General features: G+C 35.6%; 1 protein-coding gene across 6 annotated transcripts in view; it reads left to right on the plus strand.

Annotated features, from left to right (window-relative positions):
- NLGN4X (neuroligin 4 X-linked) overlaps nucleotides 1-25,412 on the plus strand; it is a 167,665-nt gene that overhangs the window by 97,166 nt on the left and 45,087 nt on the right. The window lies entirely within an intron of this gene.

Raw genomic sequence — 25,412 nt, forward strand, 5'->3', positions numbered from 1 at the left:
TTTAAGCTAAATTTATCACTGTATCATATTTGCTCTTTTTTCAATTATTTAAAAAGTTTTTTTTGTTGTTTTTTTTTTATTTGTTTGGTTTTTTTAATTGAAATATTGTCAATTCATTATAAATTAAAAAAAAAAAAAAAAAAAGAAGAAGAAAAATTTAGAATAAGTCAAGAAGTTTCTTCTAAGTTTGAGGAACTCCATATGCATAATTTATACATTTAAGAAAAAGTGATACTTCTGTCTTTCAAAGACACCAAGAAAATCATCTTCATGACATTTGTAAATATTCCTGTCAATATTATATTGAATGCCAAAATACCCTTACATTCAGAACAGAATGACAAAAATATTAATTTTCTGCTTTCTCCGTGGTTCCATGATGCTTCATTTCTTCATTGGTAGTAATAGCAGACATTGGAATGATTTTCTAATTTTGATGAAAAAACATGTAGATTTTAGTTTCATTTTTTTCTTTTGTACACTCATATTTCCATCATTTTAGATTAAAAAAAAAAAAAAGTGATTTGAGTGTTTTTAGGATGACATTTAAAATCTTTTCTGAATAGCAAAGCTGATCAAAGTTCTTGGTCTATACTATTTTGGAAAATAAACTTTTGCTGAGTTATCTATTAATGTGTTTAATGTGATTAATATTCTGTCTCATCAGAACAAAGAAAACTGTTTTGTTTAGTTTTTACTCCTGTTTTGACTCTTGTTTAAAGAAAAAAAGGAACATTTTCTCAAAGTTAAAGGTAGATTTAAACATAAAGCCAAGAATGAAAAATGTATATTTTGTTGTATATATATATAAAATTTCGGTGTTCAGAAATTTATCAAAAACAAATAGTATACTTTTTATGTGTATGTACATAATGTTCATTAAATTGGATTTGTTGTTGTTATTAGATAAATGTTTTGCGTAGAAGCTTAGTGATAGTTACTGATCTGTTAAAAAATCTGTTTATTGAAAAGTTCTCCTTACAGCTTTTATTGTTGTTTCTTAAAATTAAATTTTTAAGGATACAGATGAGTTTAAGTTATTTAAGCTATTTGACTGTCCAGCAGTATGTATCAATCTTCAGGAAAAGAAAGTTTTCAATATTTTCATTTATATATTCCTATTATGTGAATTTATACTGAAGACTAAGGAAAGAAAGAGCGGCAGACAGTTGTTGTGGTGTTTAGGAAAAAAAAAACCTACCAACATAGTAGAGATTTATTCATATAAGAAACTGAAAAGTAATAACAAGATTTTAAATGCCCTGCAAAACCACAATGTTAAAATTTGACATTAAATATATAATTCTTCTCAGTATTAGTAAATGTAAATTTTTTGTGCACTAAAGTGTTTATTCTTTGTCATATAAGATTTATATTTGAATTAGAAAAGCAGAAGATGCTCAGAATGTGCATATATCACTTGGAGAAATCGTGAGCGTATCTCTTTTTTTTTTTTTTTTTAATTTCTGTTTTTGTGAAATGTAAATGTGATTCTTGACAATACATTTGGTTATGCCTAGAGATTGGAAGATATTAAATGAATTCCATGTATTATTGCATTATTTCTTAAGGACAGAGAAAATACAGAGAAAATACAAAGTAAATAAGCACATGGAAAGCAAACATATTTATTCATAAATTTTTAAAAAGTTATATAATTGAGAACATGTACATTCGTAAGGCTGACAGTATTTGCATCCAGTTCTTCTATCCTGAATTGTCTTCTTTTAAAAAGATTTATTTCTCTGAGTTTGTTTCATTTGTGAGTTTCTATATAGGAGGACACATGCAAACCAGATTTAAGTGTCTTACTATGTAGTTCTATTGATAGTATCACATCCTGTGATAGAGGAATTTGCACTGAACAGAGCAGAAAGAATAACAAACAACTGAAGTCTCTGTGTATATATCTTTCCTTCCTTTGGAAAATTTGCACCTGAATGTACTCAGCTACTGAGTATAATTATTTTTATAATATAGAATCATAGAATCACCAAGGTTGGAAAAGACCTCCAAGGTTATCCAGTCTCTCTGTCCACCTATCACCAATATTTCCCATTTAAACCATGTCCCTCAGTACAACATCTAAGTGTTTCTTGAACACCTTCAGGTATGATTAGTCCATCACCTTCCGGGAGGGCTTGTTCCAGTGCCTGACCACTCTTATGCAGAAGAAAGCCTGACATTATGCATATACATTCTGTAATTAAGATATATTTAATAATTTTCCTTTCAGCTTATATTGTGTCATTAACAGAAGTAGATGTAAAATCTACTAGATGGCAACTGTAAAATATTAGACAGACAAATCTCAACTTGAGATCCTGGGAATATATCATCAACAAAGAACTGGAAAACTGTTTTGTAACAGTGATTACATATGTTTAATAAATCAGTATTTTGAAAATTCATCTTCCTAGGTGAGGAAAAACAAAAATTGCTGAGGACACTTGCTTTTCTTGACTGTCCTTCAAAGACACACAGTGTTTGGCCTTTAAAAATATATATTTAGTCATTAAATTTTTGTCAGGATAATAGAATATAAACTATGTGGGCTTTTTTTACTGCATCTGGATATAAAATAATTCTTATTCTAATTAACGGAATCTATGTTTATGCTGCAAGTTATAAAAGTCGTTGAAAAGATCTGATAACACCCTTACAGTTTTAAAACTGTAAAACTCCTTAGGACAAGAATTCTCCACCTTTACAGATACTATAGACTTTTAAGTTGAAAACTAATTGTCTGTTGGCCATAACAGAGATACCAAAACTTTTAGTCTTAACAAGAATGCATCCCAGGTGGAAAAAAAAAAGTAACTGTAACATGGCAAGCATTAGTGTTATAAATCATTTAAACTGGCTGATACATATAATTATCTTCATTTCTATCTATACTTCTTGCATTTGGCTAAATTATAAGTCTTCAGATAGTGCGCTGAGTAATATTTTTCTGTATATCCAGAATTAAGAACTAACTGAAATCTCCCATTTGGAGGACTTCAGGACTTCTGAGCTGCTCCAGGAATACAAATCTTGACTCTATCTGCATTCATATAGCACTGAAGTAAAATAACAGTCACCTGGACTGAAAGCTTTCCAATTTTATAATTATTCCTCTCTATCCTTTGGATAAAAGTACTGCTATGGGTATTCATCCTAGGATCTCTAGACTCCTAAGTATGTATACTGTGATAATATGTTTTGTACATATTGTTTTAGAGGGAAATATTTTCCCTTTGAGAATAAATTTACATTTTCGTATATAACTCCTGAATAGGATCCTTTGGGTCAATAAAGTGGAAAGAAGACTTAGCATTTCCTTTTTACTTACTATAGGGATGCTATGAGAAGCAGTGCTGTGCTGTGATGCCATGTTTGTGCCTTGTGCAATACTTTAGGATTTGGGGGATCCTGCCTCTGCCCTACTTACAATTTCCCAGGTCTAGGTTTTCCTCTTCTCTCTATTGTGGAAAAAAAAAAGGAAAAAATGAAATCCAAACAAAAACAAATGAAACAAACAAACAAAAAAAAGGAACAACAAAAAGAAAGCCACAAACCCCATTTTTATATAGTTACATTAAGAAAAGTTAACATACTTAAATATGATCTTAGTGTCTAGTGTGAGCTATAACAGGCAAAATCTAAGATGATTCTAAGAATATGAATCATGTACTTTGGAACCTATAGTTAAATTAAATATCTAGCATAGTAAATAAGGCATATTCAGAGTTCAGAATTATAAACCTTATTTTAGCATTACAGAATCCACTTGTAATTTTGTATTTTCTTCTTTTTAGGATTCTAAATCATACTGATAGGAATAGTCTGTCTCTTGTCTCTTTCTCTTTCTTGATGTAAACATCCATTTTAAGTACTGTCTTAAAAGACTAGACTTCATTTTAGCAAAAGATTTTTCCACATGCAATTATAACTCACTATAAATGATCATAATAGGCAGTGTATATAAATCAGAGTTTAACTCCAAGGAGTTTGTGTTCTTACATAATTTGTAGAGAATTTTACCTTTCTTCGCTGCATCTCTCGTTTGTGAGTTAGAACATCAATGCACTGAAATACTGAGTGTTGCAAATGAACTGCTTTGGATTTGACTGACCAGAGGTACATCTTTGGACTACAAAATGGGTCATAAAACGATCTTCCGGATTCTTCAGAGTCACTATGGTTTAAGAGAAAAGAATATGAGTGAAAACTTACTGAGAGGTTAGTGAGTTTTCAGAGATAAATTCTGAGTAAAAAACTAATTTCCTTGTAGCAATTTGGAAGAAGCTTTTCCAGGTAAAATGAATAATGTAAAGAATTACTGACTATTAATGTGCCTAACTTTCAAGGTATCATTTTTGTTAGTGCTTTTATATATTGTTAGTTTGTGAAAAATATATGCTGAAAGCTGTGTAGAAATAGTCAAAGAAAGTAAGTAGTATATGGTCTCTTTTTCACCTAGAACAGAGCCAGATTCCTTCATATTCACAGTGTACATTATACACAACATATCAGTTTTTTTCTTCGGCAGTATAGTTGTGGCACAGCGGCTTGTTTATGCTTGTATTTTTAGTTTTTCTCTAAATTCAGATGTGCATATATCTCTTCCTTGTCTCCAGACAGCCCTTCTTTTATCTGCTGTGTGTGTAACTCCACTAATACAGGAAATGTAAAGGCGATCTGTTGGTAGAAAGGGACAGAGATAGATTAGGACTCACGGGAATAACCCCAGAGTTTGGGTATGCTGAATGAATCACAGTTCAGTGCTTACACACAAAAAGAGAACTTCACTTCAGCTCAATTTAGCTTATAGTGAATGTTAGTATTGCTGCTGTCAACATATGCATTACTACTTTGCCTCACCTACATCTTTCAGTTTCATGCATATGATTTCCTCATTATTTTGGTCTCTGGCCTGTCTTGTTAACTGTCCAGTAATTGTGTCAGCTAATGTTAGTTACCATAGCCAATATTCTGCTTAAGCAAAAGTCTAGCTTCAAGCAATGATGAATAAATATTATTTCCACTGATATCAACACATTATTTGCAATTTATTTATTTTTATTCTTATTTTGTTTTATTATTTAAAATCTACTGTTGAGTCATAGAAATTGGATTTGCACAAATGCAGCTGAGAAACCCCATCCAGATCCCATGATTTAGGGACTATCATGTCACTGCATCCTTTGTTTATAAAATCAGATTATTATGTGTTACAGGATCATTAGAAACTATATGCTCATTCATTTAGTTTCTAACATGAAATAAATTTCATAAAGAGAATACATGGCAGCACAGTGATTATGTCTCCTAATTACAACAGATCTTAATAGATTGCTTTGCTTTCATATGGATTATTTATTATTCTTAAATTGAATCATAGAATCATAGAATTTCAAGGTTGGAAAGGACCTACAAGATCATCTAGTCCAACCATCCTCCCATTACTACCACAAGCTACTAAACTATATCTCGCAGCTTCTCATCCAGATGCCTCTTGAACACTGCCAGGGACAACAATTCCACCACTCCCTGGGCAGGCCATTCAAGTGCCTGACCACTCTCTGAGAGAAAAAGTTTTTCCTTATATCTAATCTAAACCTTCTCTGGTACAACTTGTGGGCAGTTTCCTCAGGTGCTGTTTGTAGCCTGGAAGAGGCTAAACCCCTCCTCAGCACAACCCTTCAAGAACTTGTAGAGTGCAATGATGTCTTCCCTGAGCATCCTCTTCTCCAGGCTAAACAATCCCAGCTCCCTCAGCCGCTCCTCCTAAGATTTGTGCTCCAGACCCCTCACCAGTTTTGTTGCCCTTCTTTGGATGTGTTCCAGGGCCTTAATGTCTTGTAGTGAGGGGCCCAAAACTGAACACAGTACTCAAGGTGTGGCCTCACCAGTACAGGAGGATGATTACCTCCCTGTTCCTGCTGGCTACGCTATTTCTAATGTGGGCTGAAAACTAAAAACTCCTGAAAACTTCAGGTAACAAATTCAGTACAGAGGCAAAACAATAAGCCAGTAAAGGCTCTAACTAATTGGCATGTTTGTGAAGTATAATTTTTATGTTTTTATAAGCTCATTTTGTAACATTGGTGACCATGACATGAGTGTCAGCATTTGTGAATTATTCTCACATGGTCTAATGGTGAAAATGCTGTTTTCATGTTTTCTTTTATGGATTTTCTAATACAATCCATTAATAGTTTTTAGGCATCCTGTAGAAAAGGCATGCTTTTATAAAATCTAAATGACATTTTGTTTTAATCTTCTGTTCAGTAACATTGATTTTGGAGTCTAATTTTGCTTTGTTGTTTTGAATTCTTAATATCACTATTGTTACTCTAAAATACTGATAGTAACCAATGACCCATTAGCTCTACATGTAGAGATGCTGTGAGGTAGGTTGTTTCCAGTTGGTTTACATACCCTAGTATTGCATATATTTGGAAATATGGAAGTCATCATTTAAACATTTCTAGCAACATTAAGATAAGTACTGCTCTATCTAGATTAATGTAAAACAGATTTATTATTTGAAATCTATTAAAAAGTGATTTGTTTTTCATAGTATATAACCATTTTGTTAATCATTCACTTTTTTTTTTTTTTTTTTTTTTTCTTCCCCTTCTGACAGCGTGGGTTTTCTTTTTCAAATGTTGTGCTTTTGGGTGATCCATCTATCTTTTTCCATGAATTTATAACTCCTTTGCTGAAATAGTGTTTTTATGCTTTTCAGGCAGTATGATTCTGTACTTGCATTTTGCCTCTCACTAAGGTTTGAAGAAACAACTCTTAGTAAGGTGTAAGGGACCAATAAAAAACACTTTCTGACTTTTTAAGGTTTTTAGGAAAAAAAAAAGGAGTACTACAGAATTTGCAGGCAGAAAATGGGTGAAACATTATACTTTAGAAGAAGCAAATCTAGATTGTTGATAGTGTTTTTATAGACAGGAGCTGCATTTAAATGTAGTTTCAGTTGATTAGTGCTGATTGGAGCTTTTGCCTCAAAGTTTAAGAAGAGATCACATATACTAATAAAATAGACTGAGTCTATTAAACCGCTGGAGTATAGCCTGATACCCATTGTTTTTTGTTTTTTTTTTTGTATTGAACTCATGGTTTTATACTACCACTACAAAATTCAGAAATTGATTTAATGACATTGATAACCTACTGACTTGGTTTCGGCTGAGCAGTGTTAACCAGTGTTTTGATTGCTATGATGGAGACACACCCAAGGCTAGACCATGCCCCTTGGTAGGGAAAAGCCACTGCTTTTATAGTGAGGAAACAAAGGATGGGGTGAAACCAGAACAGGGGGGTCTAAATTAGGTCATGAGTTCCATACCATGTGACAGTTTGCAGAAGGCCATAAAGATATTGAAATAGGCTGAGATCAGGCAACTGTCATTATAAAATTATAGTTGATTAAAAAAGGAAGTTGAAAAGAAGATTAAATTTGCTTTGACAACTTATATACCACATATAACACTTAGTCATGAAAGCAAAACAAAATGCAACAAAACAAATAAACCACAGCTTCTGCTATAAAACATTCAATTTCATCTTTGTTGTTGGCAAATCTAATTAAACATGGAGTTATAGTTGCTCTTCTCACAACAAAAGAATTTCACTATAAATTCTAAGGACAGACAGTGAAAGTTATATTGGTTGCTCGTGCTTCCATGGATGTGCTAGACTGAACTGTAATCTCTCTCAAAAATTTAATTTTGCAGAAAGGAAAGACTTTATAAATTATTCAGCTGTTAATTTCTCTTTCATACTTATTTTAGCCTCTGATGGCTAGCAGACAGTTTTTCAGGAAAAAAATGTGGCTGGCATTAGAACTTATTGACCATACTGCTGTTCCTTTCCTTCCTTATGCTACTAATATACCTTTTTGCAAAATTTAATGTGATTAAACATTGTAAGTTTTGGAACTCTAAAAGAGGTTGGAAGCCATAATGAAGTACAGGCTGTAGTTCATACCATAATGCCAACAAAGCTGAACTTATCTTTGAAAGCGACAAATTGCTCAAAGCAACTTGAATGAAGACCCATTTTTAAAATGTATTTTCTGTGAACTTACTGGCAGCTGTCCGTTTCTTATACAGGCTTTTATTGAAATCAGATGCTGCTTAGGGTTACTCGATATGTTCCTTTTTATGTATCTTGTGAATAGTAATAAAATCTCTTACAATAGCATAAATTAAATCTATTTTTTTACCTTTAAGGAATTGTAATGTCAACACCAAAAATAATAATGGAAAAACAACAACAAAAGTAGTGCAAATGAAAATGTGGGAAATCTGAAACTTCTAATCTGTGCAACAGTTCTTTGAATGGAAAGGCAGGATTTTTTCTTTGCTTTCTTTTTTTCTATTCATGTTATGGAGAGCTAGTCAGATCATTACACCTTCTTTATAATGTTAAAATTTATGGGTTAAATTCACCGTTGAAATAAATCATTTGACTCTACTGGATATTTCCCAAAATGTCAATTTCTCACTTTTATTTTCTTTTTAAAATTTGTTATGCAATGTGCTATCTTGTCAGTGTGGGTCATAAGAATACTTTAATTGAAACCAGAAGCTTTATGCTTGATTTCATATTTGTCAAAGATAATGAAAGGTTTGGAGCACTTCTATATAGTAGAGCAAGCATAAGGAATAAAGGAGAGTCTGTCAGTATTTTAAGATATTGTCTTGATAAAGATGTAAAATATTTTCTGAATATTTTATTTTACATTCTTAGACTTTGAAAACTAAGAACATCAGGCTGCAATTCAGTAATAATATAGTAATAAATATGTTGCTTGGATTGTACATAATAAAGGAAAAATGAAAATGGCTGAAGTTCTAAGGGTATTGAAGTAAATGAGAAATTTACTAGTCAACTCAAAGAGATCAAGATTTCAATGTATTTAGTCCCTTTATCTTGTGAAAAGCCACTAACATCTTTTTACAAAAGATTTGCATTGTCTCTTCAAAAATGTTAATTGCACACTTTTAATAATAATACAAAGATTCTGTCTGATCAAAAGAAACACAGACTAAACCCTTCATTTCATATGAAATCCTCCATAACTTGCAGAATTTTGCAACATTTTATGCATAAAGAAAATGGAAAAAATAAAGTTACTCTATCTGATCATCCTTTGTGTATGTGCTTGATAGCAAAAGTATAATGGTAAAAGTGGATGGGTAACAAATCGGACTGCTTATCAGAGGAGGCAGGGGAGTAATGTGCAATAGTTCATAAAGTTAAATTTGCATATTTTCATCAGCCAATGAGATGTACTGTTGGAACAAAAATTAATTTTATCTTGCACTGACTTGCACTGAAGAATGACAGTATTTTTCTTGCTTTTTTTCAAGCCTTAATTCTCTTACATTAGCCACTATATGAAGATACCGCATACAGAAATAAATAAATGCTCCCTGTGTGTTTTTGGGGCTTTCATTTCCAAACTGACAATGTTGTTTTCCCTTGAATAGCTCCTAGGTCCTATATAAGGCATATGAGAGTATTGAATGAATAAAGATTTCCTCAGTGATGGATGTTAAGTGGGTTCTTCAGTATATATTTGCAGGCAAAGGGTAGCAGCTGAGACAGGTCATCAATTTTCATCTTTTCATTTCTACCTTCTAACTGAAAGTGATGATTTCCATTTAGAGAATCGAAATAATGTGTTCTTTTGGCAAGTCTCCTGTGGTAACACTGGTTCACTTAAAGCTTAGATCAGTTAGAAGAATATAGCAATGCAAGATGTAAGAAAATTAGTGTAGGAAAAGTGGGAAGGCATGTAACAGGAAAAAAATATGGTTTTAGAGTTTTCCATTTTTATTTGTTTCTTGTTTTCCAAGCCATCTATATGTAGTATTAAGTAGGATCTTTTACATTTAAAGAAAATGAAAACCAATATCCCTAAGTATGCTGCATAGCTTTGTGTCTTCATTTCTTCTAGAAACCTTAAAGCAATATTTAATATCTATTCAAGTATGTGATTCAGTGTTTGATACAATATCATAAATATGCTTTTTCACATTTCACTTGTGCTCTATCTATAACAAATAATGTTTTATTGTAAATATTTGTGCACTGTGAAAATGATGCTTTAATATTTGAATAGCAAGTAGCTACCTAATTCCTTACAAGCTCTCAATCTCCTCTATTTTTTATTTTTATTCTTTGGAAAATAGGAGGAATCAAACACTCATTATACCCTAGACTCTCAATTATTTTTTCAGCAAGGACTTGGATTAGCCCTTGATGAATATACAAGGAATTCAATTCTGAATATCCTTGAATAAAGGGTAACTTGCAGATGTTGTGCTCCTAGAATAGAACAAGCTATGAGTCATAAGGTCCTAATTACATCTTTTTTCCCTTGCTCTTGAGAGGAATTACATTACTTCATTTGACTTCTCAAGGAGGCAGAAGTTTTCTCTTCTACTCTGGGTTACATGTAGATAAATGGAAAAATGTATTTGTTTGTAGTAGAAGAGTGATAGTAAGCAAATAAATTTTCCCCATGCAGTCATAATCAAGATTTGTCAGCATGGCTATCCAACTTACATCTAAGTTTCTAGGGAAAGAACCATCTTTCTGATGATTTTATTCAATTCTAGAGCTGTCCATGCCTGTGACTACTACTCTTATCTAATAATGCCATAAAGTTATTAAAGTATGCAGGAAAAAGAGCCCCCCTTCTGTTGTACTGGAGGCTAAGAACAGTCAGTGTAACACCTGTCAGACTGGCACAGACAGGTCCAGAGATTCTGTATGGCTTTGCTCTCATGCCTCATAATACAAATACAATACAACTCTGGCTTGCAACCTGCCCACTCAGATCTGTTTGCATATACTTGTGGTTTCTGCTACCCAGACTCACCCATTTTTCCCCTTCATTTTTTTTTCAGAAATGGTTTCCTCTTCATTTGGAAGTGCAAAACTTCTTTTTTTTAAAGGAAAGACATTTTAATTACATTTCTTGGTGCATAGAAATTTTTGGTGATTGTCAGAAGTACAACATTGGTTATTTTATCAAGAAAGAAAAAATGTTCCTGAATGAAAATCCTACAGACTCTCACCTATTAGATTCTTCTTGTGATTGTATTCAAGGCTCAGTTGAATTGCAAACAAATTGTACTGACAACTTTATAGTTCCCACTGAAGCCAGCTAGCCATGCCTTTGATAAGAAAGAACCAAGCCTTGCTAATCTTCTATATTTCTAGGAGTGATATTTCTTTTAGCTCTAAGACCCCTTTATAAAGTTATTTACTAAAAAACTCTCTTCAAAATGTGTCAGTGTTTTACTTCCCTGTTTTTAGGACCTTTATATAGGATATGTATAAGGAAATCACGGAAATTTTGCTATAAATTTACATCAGTATTTTGAAAGAAAACAAATATAGAGATGAAGAAATTCATTCTGCAAACCTGCTAAAATTGCATAGAAGTTAAATTGCTATTTCTGATTCATAACTACATTCAATACACTCAGTAACCCATGGGGCAGATTTGTCTCATTCATGATGAAGTCTTGCAGTTTAAATCAATACAACTTCTGCTTTTCAGTATATGGTATGTAGTTTTCACCTTCAGATTGCCTTTCCTTACAGGTAATATCTTTCCTTACTGTAGAAAATATTCTCCTTTCATTTTAACAACTTAACTCTATCATTTTCAAGGAAAACAACAGGAAGCAAATCAGTCAATGATGTATCTCAGTCTCATAATGAGTTACATATATAGCTGACTCACTAAGAAACAAAATGCCAACATCTGGGTGCCTGTCAAAAGACACTACTTAAAAGAATTATACATGCTTAGAAAACAACCAAACATCTTCCCTTTATTTTAAAAATGAAACTTATTTACTGTTGCTTATAAAGAAAGTGCATTAAAAATTTCCGAGCAGGATCCTTGGTTAGCCTCACACATTGGTTAAATAAAGCAATTGAAGCAGGATAGTTCACCTGAATGTTACTGTACTCAAGAATATGATAACAGAAGTTAGACTCTACTCAACATGCCATTAGGCAAGTTAGGATTTTTTTTTCAGTTATAAGGAAAATTGCAGGATGTTCTTGAGTCAGTACTCAAAGAACAATATAAAAATTAGCATACTATAAGCTTATATTAGATATAATTGTTTGTCATATTTCCTGATTTTGTTTGTTGATCTGTTTTTGTTTGTTTGAAGCATAACAATCAATGAAATACAGGTGACACTGTGGAAGAAGCAATACTGACTTGCAGTTGTTAAATTAACTTTAAGTTGCTTGTAATCATTTATTTGTACTTTAGCAATAGGGACATAGAACAAGATCTTAAAAAAAAATGCATAAAAATGTATTGGCTTAAGGTGGAGTTTTTTCCATGTATTTTGAGTCCTGGATTGTCAACGGTTTACGGGCTGGTTCGGCCCAGTTCCGTGACTAGCGGGGTGGAGGGATCCGCAGATCCGCGCCTCCGGAAAAAGGGAACAGGGGACCCCAAAATAATTAAAAACAGCGGCAACAATCTGAGGAGAAACAAACTAATTTACTAAATATAGTATCAGAATGCAAGATAACACACTATAATACAATATGATTAAATTTGAAGCTAATAAATCAAATATAATGAGAGAGAGAATGTCCGAAAGGTGGATAGGCCTCACCACAACACGGAGAGCTGAGGTGAGATGCGCAGTCCAGTTGAGCAGCACGGAGAAAAAGGGAGGAGAGCCGACGAAGAGCAGGCCAAAGAAGAGCGCATCAGGTGACCTTGCCAGGAGTTATATCTCAAGACTCTCTGTGACCGCAAAGTCCCCTGGGGAATGTAGTTCTTCTCTTCCAGGCAGGTACCCAGAGCTTGAGCATTAACAGTTAAACTCCCAGTGCCCCACATGATGTTATGATGTGGAATACCGAAAACCAAAAATCACAAAACCATGACATTCCACCCCTTATTCTACATCACTACATCATGCTTAACATATACAAACAAAATATAATTACCAAACACTAAACACACGCACACACAAACCTGTATATATACATGGAATTACTGACTGCACTCCCCCAACATCAAATTCCCTTGTGGTACACATTGAACATCCCCATTTTTCTGCATCACCCACCAAGTGGACCCAGGTCCCTTGGCAAAAACAGTTCCACGAAGAGGTTTGCCCTTCCCAGAAGCTGGAAAGACCCAAACCGCTTTTCCCAGCATGCTCTTTACATGTACTACAGGGACCTTATCTCCCTTGACAGTATGTAGGGAGCTAGCAGGACCATCACGATTGATTGATCCTCTAGTATTGACCAACCAGGTGGCTTCTGCCAAATGCTTCTCCCAATGCTTAAATGTTCCGCCACCTATTGCTTTCAACATGGTTTTTAACAACCCATTGTAGCGTTCAATTTTACCAGAGGCTGGTGCATGGTAGCGGATATGATAAATCCACTCAATGCCATGATCTTTGGCCCAAGTATTTACAAGAGAATTTTTGAAATGAGTCCCATTATCTGACTCAATTCTTATCATGTTGCCACAGGACTTGTTTCTCGAGACCCAATATGGTGTTTTGGGCGGTAGCATGGGGTACTGCATATGTTTCAAGCCACCCAGTAGTTGCCTCTACCATAGTAAGCACGTAACGCTTACCACTGCGAGATTGTGGCAAGGTGATATAATCAACTTGCCATGCCTCCCCATATTTATACTTTTGCCATCACCCTTCCTCCCAGAGAAGTTTCATTCTCTTGACTTGTTTAATCGTGGCGCATGTGTCACAGTCATGAATAACCTGTGAAATAGCATCCATAGTTAAGTCCACCCCTCGGTCTCTAGCCCATTTGTATGTTGCATCTCTTCCTTGGTGACCCGAGGTCTCATGGGCCCACCGAGCTAGAAATAATTCACCCTTGTTCTGCCAATCCAGGTCTACTTGAGCCACCTCAATTTTGGCAGCTCGATCTACCTGATGGTTATTTTTTCTGTTCTTCAGTAGCCCGACTCTTGGGCACATGAGCATCTACATGGTGCACCTTTACAACAATATTCTTTATTTGGGCAGCAATATCTTTCCACAGTTCAGCAGCCCAAGTAGGTTTACCCCTTCTTTGCCAGTTGTTCTGTTCCCACTGCTGTAACCACCCCCATAAAGCATTTGCCACCATCCATGAGTCAGTGTAAAGATAAAGCATTGGCCACCTCTCCCATTCAGCCACATCTAAGGCCAGTTGGACAGCCTTTACCTCTGCAAATTGGCTTGATTCTCCTTTCCCTTCAGTGGCCTCTGCAACTTGTCGTGTGGGGCTCCACACAGCAGCTTTCCATCTGCGATGCTTCCCCACAATACGACATGATCCATCAGTGAACAGGGCATATGTCTTTTCATTTTCTGGTAGTTCATTGTATGGTGGGGCCTCTTTAGCACATGATACCTCTTCTGCTGGTGGTGTTCCAAACTTTTTGCCTTCAGGCCAGTCCATGATCACCTCTAGGATCCCTGGACGGCTGAGGTTCCCCATCCGAGCTCGCTGCGTAATCAGTGCAATCCACTTACTCCAAGTGGCATCAGTTGCATGATGGGTGGAAGGAACCTTTCCCTTGAACATCCAGTTCAGCACTGGCAGTCGAGGTGCCAGAAGGAGCTGTGTTTCAGTACCAACTACTTCAGAAGCAGCCTGAACCCCCTCATAAGCAGCTAAGATCTCCTTTTCAGTTGGAGTGTAGCCCTCTTCCGACCCCCTGTAGGGCCGACTCCAGAATCCCAGGGGTCGGCCTCGGGTCTCTCCTGAGGCTCTTTGCCACAAACTCCAAGTGGGACCTTTCTCTCCAGCAGCAGTGTAGAGGATGTTCTTTACATCCTGCTCCATCCGTACTGGCCCCAGGGCCACGGCACGGGCTATCTCTTGCTTAATCTGCTCAAAAGCCCGCTGCTGCTCAGGGCCCCATGTAAACTCATTCTTCATTCTTGTCACGTGATAAAGGGGGCTTACAATGAGGCTGTAGTTTGGAACATGCATTCTCCAAAAACCCACTACGCCCAGAAACGATTGTGTCTCTTTCTTATTAGTGGGTGGAGACATGGCAGTGATTTTGTCGATCACATCTGTCGGGATGTGACGACGTCCATCTTGCCACTTTATACCTAGGAACTGAATTTCCTGGGCAGGTCCTTTCACTTTGCTTCGCTTAGTAGCAAAACCAGCATGCAGAAGGATCTGGACTATTTGCTCTCCTTTCTCAAAAACTTCCTTTGCTGTGTTGCCCCACACAATGATGTCATCAATATACTATAAGTGCTCAAGAGCACTGCCCTGTTCCAGTGCAGCTTGGATCAACCCATGGCAAATGCTTGGGCTATGTTTCCACCCCTGGGGCAAACGATTCCAGGTATACTGAATGCCCCTCCAGGTGAAAGCAAACTGTGGCCTACATTCTTTGGCCAAAGGAATGGAGAAAAAGGCATTAGCAATGTCAATGGTGGCATACCATTTGGCTGCTTTTGACTCCAATTCATATTGGAGTTCTAACATGTCCGGCACCGCAGCACTCAGTGGGGGTGTGACTTCAATCAGGCCACGGTAGTCTACCGTCAGCCTCCATTCTCCACTGGCTTTACGCACTGGCCATATGGGGCTGTTAAAAGGCGAGTGAGTTTTGCTAATCACTCCCTGACTCTCTAGTTGACCAATCAGTTTCTGAATGGGGAGCAAGGAATCCCTGTTGGTACGGTACTGCCGCCTGTGCACCGTTTTTGTAGCAATCGGTACCTGTTGCTCTTTTACTCGTAGGCTGATTTCGGCCTCCAACTTAGTCAGCTCTTGGGAACCCCCAGTCACCCCATGAATATAAATTGATGTTGTCCCTTGGTGACTCGAGGGCATTAGAGTGCACTGAGCACCAGTGTCCACCAGGGCCTTATATTTCTGTGGTTCTGATGTGCCAGGCTATCTAACCCACACAGTCCAATATACTCTATTATCCCTTTCCCCCCCCTGGCTAGGGGCAGGGCCCCTCTATTTGTTACCTCTGTTGTCTGCAGCAACTGGACCGATCACCTTTTTGGAGAAGTTCACCTTGGTGGTTGATTTGTCTTGTAATTCTTTTACCTGTGCTTGAAGTGCAGGAGTAGGTTGTTTATGCCACTTCTTCATATCTTCTCCATGGTCACATAGGTAATGCCACAAGGCAAAACGTGACATAGTCTTACTGTTGTCACTTGCTCGAGCAGGAGGACGTCTTCTTTTGATAGCTGAGACGTTGGATGACACCGGCTGGGAGGAAACCAAGTTGATCAGCCCCTCCAGAAGGCTGTTCTGGGAATTCTGGTCCCCATTGGATGTGTCTGTTACCACCGTGGATCCATCAGCATTAGGCACGGTTGATAGTTTATCTATTATATCTTCTTGTTTGTTTTCCATTCTGTTCAGCTTTTCAGCTACTTTTGCGATGGCTGAAACACAAGTTCGCAGAGGGCTTAAATGTAACTCAAAGTCTTGAAGTTTATTAATCAGTTCATTTATAAGGGGTCTTCTTTCCCCTCTACCATACATTGCTACAAATGTACTGGCATACCTTTCTGGTGCAGTCTTTGTGAATGTACGCCACAGATTTGGTGTACACTTGACTCTCTCAGGATCATGCTCTTGATCCGGCTCATCAGGAATGAAATCAGGGCTATGTAGCGTTTCCACCACAGCATATTCTCTCAAATAACGGATGCCTTTTTCTATATCAGTCCATTTCTTTTTCTCAGGCATCAGATCGTCTTTGAAGGGGTATCTTTCTTTTACAGCTAACAGCATCCTCTTCCAGAGGGTGAAGGCCTGGTTCTGGCATGTACTAATACCTCGGTCAATGGCTGAGTCCCTAGCAATGCCACCCAGCTGGCGAGCTTCTCTACTATCTAGCCACACACTGTTGGCCCCATTGTCCCAACAACGAAGTAACCAAGTGGCAATAGGCTCATTTGGGTGACGTGAAAAGTCTTTTCTCAGACTTCGAATTTCATTCATTTTCAGAGATCGATCAACAATGGTAACAATGTCTTGCTCACCTCTTACTCTTTCAGGACTCCTTGATGCCCTTATAGGCGTTGGTGACCGTGGTCTTACTGAGGGTCCCTCCCCTGGACTCGGGGGCGCTTCCCCTGGATCTTGGAGCCACTCCTCTGGACCTCTTTGCTCCTCTTTCTTCTCTTCTAACTGAGTCGAGATTCGTTTCATTTTCCGTCCTCTCACAGGGGCAACTGATATCAATTGTGGTGCCTCCTGTGGTTGATCATGTTGGTCAGTTCCAATGCTCTCACCCTCCAGCTCGGCTTGGAGTCTGTCTTTTTCAATCATGAGAGCATTCAGTTCAGATTGAAGGGTGTTTCTCTCAGTTTGGACAGTGTCCCATTCAGAGTGGAGAGTGACGAGTTTGGATTGCAGGGAGTCTCTCTCGATTTGGAGGGCATCTCCTTGAGATTGGAGGTCTTTTCCCTTGGCCAGGAGACTCTTTCGCTCAGCCTGGAGATTCTCCCTCTCTGCTCGGAGTCTCTCCTGGAAACTCTCCTTTTCAACTTGGAGACTCTCTCGCTCAGCCTGGAGATTCTCCCTCTCTGCTCGGAGTCTCTCCTGCAAACTCTCCCTTTCAGCTCTCAGACACTCTCTCTCAATTTCACAAACTCTCTCCCTCTCTGGGATACTATTGAATAAGGCCCGATAAGCATTAGCTAGGCCCCAAATCATTTGTGCCTCCTCAGATCTGCCTGAGCCGCAACATTCCTGTCTCAAGTATGCATTTAAGCTCTCAGGGTCTTTCAGGTGTTCAGGAGTGAAGTTCCATGACACCGAAGATGTCCATCTCTCTAAAGTCTCTCCCAAGCCTCTCCACACTCCCTGCCACTCAGTATTCTCTAGTTTTGGGGAAGGCTTCCTCAAAATATGATAAATACAAATACTGAGTGAAATGATGAGAAGAACATTCAGGGAGATTGACAACATGATCAGGTGAGCATTCAAAAACTGCATAAAGGATTCAAAGGAGAGACTGGGAGCCTGCTTAAAAATCCCAAGTTCTGTAAAATTAGCAGCTCCCTCTGCAAACAGGTTTAAAAGAGAAAGCAGAATCATTTTTTCTCTTTCTTTACAAAAAAACAAGATAGCAGTGCTCAAAGTTTACAAGTATCCCAGAATATTGGCAGTCCGCCTAGACTTTCAAGGTCAAGTTCTCAGTGAGCACCTATGAAAAAGATAAACTTTCCCAATGAAACTCTACGAGAGCAGAGAGAGATTCGTTCTAAAACACTAAAAAGCAGCTTTTGCCCGCATTCTCCACCAAAAATGTCAACGGTTTACGGGCTGGTTCGGCCCAGTTCCGTGACTAGCGGGGCGGAGGGATCCGCAGATCCGCGCCTCCGGAAAAAGGGAACAGGGGACCCCAAAATAATTAAAAACAGCGGCAACAATCTGAGGAGAAACAAACTAATTTACTAAATATAGTATCAGAATGCAAGATAACACACTATAATACAATATGATTAAATTTGAAGCTAATAAATCAAATATAATGAGAGAGAGAATGTCCGAAAGGTGGATAGGCCTCACCACAACACGGAGAGCTGAGGTGAGATGCGCAGTCCAGTTGAGCAGCACGGAGAAAAAGGGAGGAGAGCCGACGAAGAGCAGGCCAAAGAAGAGCGCATCAGGTGACCTTGCCAGGAGTTATATCTCAAGACTCTCTGTGACCGCAAAGTCCCCTGGGGAATGTAGTTCTTCTCTTCCAGGCAGGTACCCAGAGCTTGAGCATTAACAGTTAAACTCCCAGTGCCCCACATGATGTTATGATGTGGAATACCGAAAACCAAAAATCACAAAACCATGACAAAAATGTATTGGCTTAAGGTGGAGTTTTTTCCATGTATTTTGAGTCCTGGATACATCTGTTATTTTAAATGTATGAAATACTATAAGCACAGTTCTCTTCAGGAAGCAAGATAGTTTTTACATCTAAATCTTCCTAGGCTTTCTGCCAGAAAACTTGGCTACCTTTTCTCACATAACACTGTTAGTCTTTGCTCTGAATGCATCATGGAGTAACAAGAACAGTTAGTGGCCTCTTGCTTTATATTCACTCTTTCTGTCGTCTCAATGTGATGTTCATGTTAACTTAAGCATACTTGATATTTTTCACATTTTGATATTTGTTCAATAAATATTGGCATTGTTCAATAAATGTTGGCATTTTCATTCTACACATTTTTGACTATTGCTTTATTAGCAAATATTGCTAAAATTTTCTAAATATGGAAAACATTTGGAATGACATTATGATATTTTACTAATGAGTCTCAGAGTTTAATGAATGGAGATGCATGCAGCCATGATCTGGTTGTACTCCATCACCTTGGTGCTCTCTTTTCTGTATCCTTAGAGGTGGAGACTTGGAGAGACTGACAGAGGAAAATTTCTGGTACATGTGCCCTCCTGTCTTCTTTATCTGACTCTTCCAGCTTTATGTGACTCTTCCAGCTCAACCCATCACATCTATGTGATGCAGATCTAGCTATGTGACAAAAATTAAGTTAATTGCTGGTAACCAAGTGATTGTCAATGTGATCAGAGGTGCCTCTGCACCTGTGGAATGAAGGAAGGCTTTTGGAGCTCTTTTCACATCTCTTTGAAGTCAGGGTTGGATGCCTGTTGATGAGAGACCATAAAAGATAGTGTGGACCAAAGTAGTTCACAATGTAGCCAGTGTTTCTCAACCCTGATCTGAGTAAGCATTCAGTAATATTGCATCATGTCATTATTTACTAAATGCTTACTATGCATGAAAACAAATAAATACTATAACTGTTCACTTAATAAAAAAGTATGTGAAGTTGGTTGAAGCTTTAATTGCCTTATCACTCTGCTAGCATTTAGTAGAAAAAAATGTTGATTTATAGGTACAGTCAAGTTATTAGTGACTGTAAATTATTATTCAGTGTCAGAGGAAGAAATTCTTGAATTATTCAAAAAGCAGCAGTAGTGTCAGCAGCAAGAATTCAGATAAGGAACTGCAGATAGAAATATGTCTAGGCATGTAAGGCAATAGTCTGGAATATTTACAAATACATGATACCTATTCTGGAAAGACAGTCAGCACTTCAGCTTGTGAAAATTATCAGGAAGTAAGAGCTTGAAGAGAAACTGAGTTTTTTAGCTTTTTTTTCATGCCTATTTAAACTACAGTTAGGAATATAAACCAAAACTCTGAATGTTATCAAATTCATTTATTTTGTCTGTTGATTATTGATTATGTGGTGGAATATTAAGCAGCCACTGATAAAATTCACTCTTACTCCTCAAAAAAAAAAAAAATCTTTAAAATTTATTTACGTCAAGTTCTGTCAATGCCATACAGTACTCATTAGGAGTCAGAATACATAGTCTTGAATAAAACTGTTCATTTACTGAACTTCCTAACAGATATTTATATACCCACATTGAAAATTAGAAGCAGAATTGGTGAGGACATAGCAAGAGGGAATAACTTCAAAAAGGCGCTCAGAAAACCATTGGTGAACAGAAGAATAAAAATTCCATTCTTTAAATTCCAGGGTAGTATGTTATATAATAGACAATTATTATTTAGACACAGCTGCTATAGAAACCTTCAACAAACTCAAAAAATCAAGTCACTATTTAGAACCAACTAAATATTTAACTATTCAGGGAATTTTTTACACTCTTTACTATTTATCTTAGGGAAAAATGCTCGTTTCTTGATTGAAATATAACAGTGATATCTTGTGTAAAGCCATCTCTCTTGGTTTTCAATTCTTTCAACATATGCTAATTTTATTCTATATTTTCTGTAATCTTCACTTTCATTTAAAATTTATAGATTCTGATTGATTTTATCTGAAATTTTGTGATGCTAGTTGAGGTTTTTTTATTGCAATTTGAAGTTTACAGCAAACATGAAAGTGATTTATTGGATATTTTTAAAACAGTATGTATAAATAATAAGTATCTCTGAAAACTATCATATCAAAACCTTTGTAACCCCAATTTTTTGGAACTGTAGTTCTTTGATACAGAAGTGTGGTGGGTCCATCAGAATACTTTATTGCCTGCTTCTCTCTCTCTCTCAGATCATGAAAAATGGTGGATTTACCAGTTGCAATGTAAAAGGAAAATAAAATTTAAAAAGCCTTAGTGGTTCATACCATTGTTATTCTTTTACTATATTCATTGTATCATTGTATTATATCATTTGTGCCATGAAAAGCAGTAAAATTTTACCTGTTGATGTAAAGACAAAAACAAACAAAAAAAAAACAACAAAAAAACCTGTTTTATTTCCTCAAGCTACCTGATTTTATTCTATTTATAATATGTTTCTTTGTTCTTTCTGGTAACCTAGGAATCACATTCAATTATTTATTTATTTATTATTCTTAATATAAGTATTAGACTTTTCTTCAACAATACCTAAAGACTTTAGGTCTGTTTAGGACTGAACGTTATGTTTGACATGTTTCAAGGCCTTATTGCACATTGTGCCATAATCATTTTCTGAAGTATGCTGCACATTTTGCATATGTACTTCCTGAACAGTTATGTTCAAGGGCTCATTGGCTCCTATAAAAAGAAAAACCTAAAAACCAAAATGGAAAGAGGCAAAACTAAATTCAAAGAGCAGAGAAAATACTCAAGTGGCAGATGAAAGAAAAAGAAAATACAGCCAAATAGGATCTCAATAATTATCCTGTAGAATTTGGAATGGTGATGAAGTTTAATAAAAAAGGATCTCCAATTGTTAGAATAGCTATTGCTTATATATTTTTAAAATATTTTTAAATATTGATTGTATTTTTTTTAATTTTTAATTTTTTGAAAAAAAATTACATTTTAAAATATATTTAAAATATTTTTAAACATATTTAAATATATTTTTTTAAAATACAATTTTATATGATGCTCTTGTAGTTACTAAGCAAATTGCTTTCTACTGCGTTTTTATTACTGTTCAATAAGGTTCATTGCTGCAATTCCTGAGTTGCAATAAATATTGAATGGATACTGTAAATATATACTGAAGGAAATATTTGTCCTCTGAGACTGATTTATGTGTTCCGTGGCTATCACTAAACTGGATGTGAACTTGTCTGATAAAAGCTACGGTTGTATGATTGACAAGCTTGTGTATTTAGGAAACATACTGACCTGGAATACATAGCTTGATCCAAGGAAAAAAAAAAATCCAATTAAATATATAAATACTTTTTACTCAAAAAACAAAAAACAAAAAACAAAACAAAACAAAACAAAACTTTCATTAAAAGTAGGGATAAAAACAACAGTGCATTACACAAACATATACTTTTAAGATTTTCTCATGGAGGGATAAATACAATCAAAGACCATGACAGAAATAAAAGAAATAAAAAAAATTACTTGCTTCTGAAGAGTATCATTTGGTGCAGTGGGAGTGTTAGCATTCACCTCTAATATCAACAAATAGCCTTTTTGCTGAGAAGCATTTTTTTTTTTTAATGTATTGATTCATGGGTGATGTATCAAGGCATTAATATTCTAATTCTTCCAAACCACATTGTAAGCACATTCAGAATTGTTCTGTATTTTTGCCATATATTAGCTTCTGTTCTGAATTTTTTCTCACTTAAATATTAAAACAAATTCAAAGGAATTTTTGTACCATGTACCATTTTCAGTAAAGAAGTGGGGACATAAGTGGTAGCACTGAAAGATAGAGCAGAAGACAAACAAAAACTAAAACAAGCATATTTATAACAAAGTCTGACTATTTGAAGTGGAAAACATGTTAAGTTCATAAAATGAAAGAAATCTAATTAAGCATAAGATACTTAACAGTAGCTGATGTTATGAATGCCTGGATATGTGCTAAGGATTGTAATAATCATTCAGACAAATCTACAGTATGAACTGGAGAGAAAAGCAAGGATACTCAGTCTCTTTCCTTAGCCGAAGGATTTGTTTTCTTAAATAGGATTAAGAAGTACAGTTCACATTTATTTGTTCATAAATGCCTTTTTCATAGGCTGATTTGCTTTATTAAATTCTTGTCTAATTTTTATTGATTGTTGCTCATTTTATTCTAAAATCTAGTCCCAGCCTTCAAACAGGGAAGACTATACTAAAAAATTGCCAGTGAGAACGCACATTATATAAACACAAAAGGAAAAGTTTAAGCCTTCTTCAATCCTGTGAATATTTATTTGTATGTTGTAGTTTAATGACAAATTATGTTTCTTATATACTTATCTTTCGTTTAGTTAGAAAACATGATTTATCTTTTTTATCTTGCCCTGAAGGGTGTGCTCTATTGTGTTTCTGTGTTCCACATTCATAACCATGTGAACTGATCTGTACAGCAGCCAAAAGAAGGAAGGATTGGTCATATACTGCCCCTAGAATAGAATAGAATTGAATCCAGAAGATAATTGACTTGCTAATAATGCTTAATGGCACTTCATCTTCTAAAATTAAGGAGACCATGAGTATGAATGAAGTATGGTTGAGGACTGAGGTTTCAAGTCTGAAATTAGCAATGTGAAATAAAGGGCTTCTGCATAAAAGGGAGACTTTACTGCTAGGATAAAAAACATATCAGTTGAGTGATAAGTATTTAGAAAGGGTTTATGACACGCTCTTTTTTTTTTTTTTTTTTTTTTTTAATTTCTCTGTGAATTAAGTTTCCAAGGAGTTAAACAGTATCCCCATAAAATTAAAAATATATTGAAAGTGTGCTTTACACCTATTGGTCTTTCCATTAACGTATTTATACTACTAAGCATGTCTGATGGACCATCAGAATTCATATTGAACATCCTTTTTGCTACATATGATCTTCAGCAATTTCTTTTCAAGAACTGAAGGGATAGCAACGAGGGCGTAATGTAGAATCCTAGTCTCAATAAGCTCAGTATATACTCAGAAAGGGAAACAAGACTCCTTCATTACAGGAACTTGATTCAGTTGAATAAGTGACCACAAATCTCACCAAATACAAACGTAAAACAGCAAAGAGTATGTTTCTTATATAAGTACTTAAATTCAGTTGCCTCACTTAAAAGAAATCAAACACCTTCCTTCTGAAGAAAAAAAATGTGTTTTTTTAATAATTGTTTTAAAATAAATATTCATATTTATTTTATAAGAGATGGGCAATCCAGCTCAAGAAAGAGCTGGGAAAAATAGGGTGTAAACAACTTGGTGAGAGACACTGATAACATTTACATAGACTTATATGTTTCTCATGAAACTATGGTGGGCATATGCTCAGAAAAAAAAGAGAAATGTGAAAACAGTGGGAGTATAATCAGAAGATTATAAAATAATATTTTAAATCAGTAACTGAAAATTATTATATAAAAAAAATGAAGACTAGTTCAGATTTTGACTTATTTTTATTAGGATTTTGACTTTTAAATTGTTTTAAATTCTGAAATGTGCAAACAACCCTACATGAAGTTCATTAAATGAGTTATAAAGCAAGAAAATCACTTAAAGATGAGTGCATAGAAATACATAAAGATATGTAGATAGATATAATTTTTTAATTTTCATAATGTAGACTAGATGATCTCCAGAAATCCAGTCCAACTCCTATGATTCTATGTAAATGGTAGCTCAGTCACCTAATAAATTGTCATTTGGCTCTATAAAATTCGGAAGAGGTGGTTCTGATTCAGAAAAACATTTCACTTCTACTTTAATCTCATGCATCTTTCTGTCAATTTAAAATAAACTGGCCCTTCATTGTTGGGAAAACAAGAAAACAAATAAGCAATGCAAAATTCTACAACTATGGATACAGTTACAGCAGACTCATTCATCCAGTGAGGCATTATAGGCAGGTTGTTAAAGATCTATTTTTAAACTTAAAAGAGATTTCAGAACATTTGATTTGTTTTACTTCTTGGAAAGCTAGGTAGTAAGATTTTTTTCTCTCCTTGCACATTTTTACATTTTATTTTATTTTATTATTTTATTTGTTAGTGTTATCAGGAAAAGGCCTAGTCTTACCTAATGTTTTTGTAAGGTCACTGAATGAACACTGTATTAAATATTATGTAAATATGTTATCATCATTTTTTTATTGAAACATGTAAAACCTTTAGTGAAGCATTCTGTGATTCTTTTTGAGAATCTCTGACAGATGTGAGTATATCTAGACTTTCTTCTTTTAAGGGTATAATTACGTATCTGCTACACTAAGATCCAGTACAGCCAAATTTAAAATAAGGAACTGAGGATCTAAATCTAAAGGAGAAACCTTAAAGGCTAGACAAGGTCAGGATTATAACTAGCTTCTTTTGACCTGATAGCCATGGTAGATAATAATCTAGTGGTCAAAAGAGTGAAACTGGTGTCTTATGCCTTAGTATTAT

The sequence above is a fragment of the Phasianus colchicus genome, chromosome 1 (assembly GCF_987193195.1).
Source record: "Phasianus colchicus chromosome 1, bPhaCol1.hap1.1, whole genome shotgun sequence".
Taxonomy (NCBI): Eukaryota; Metazoa; Chordata; class Aves; order Galliformes; family Phasianidae; genus Phasianus; species Phasianus colchicus.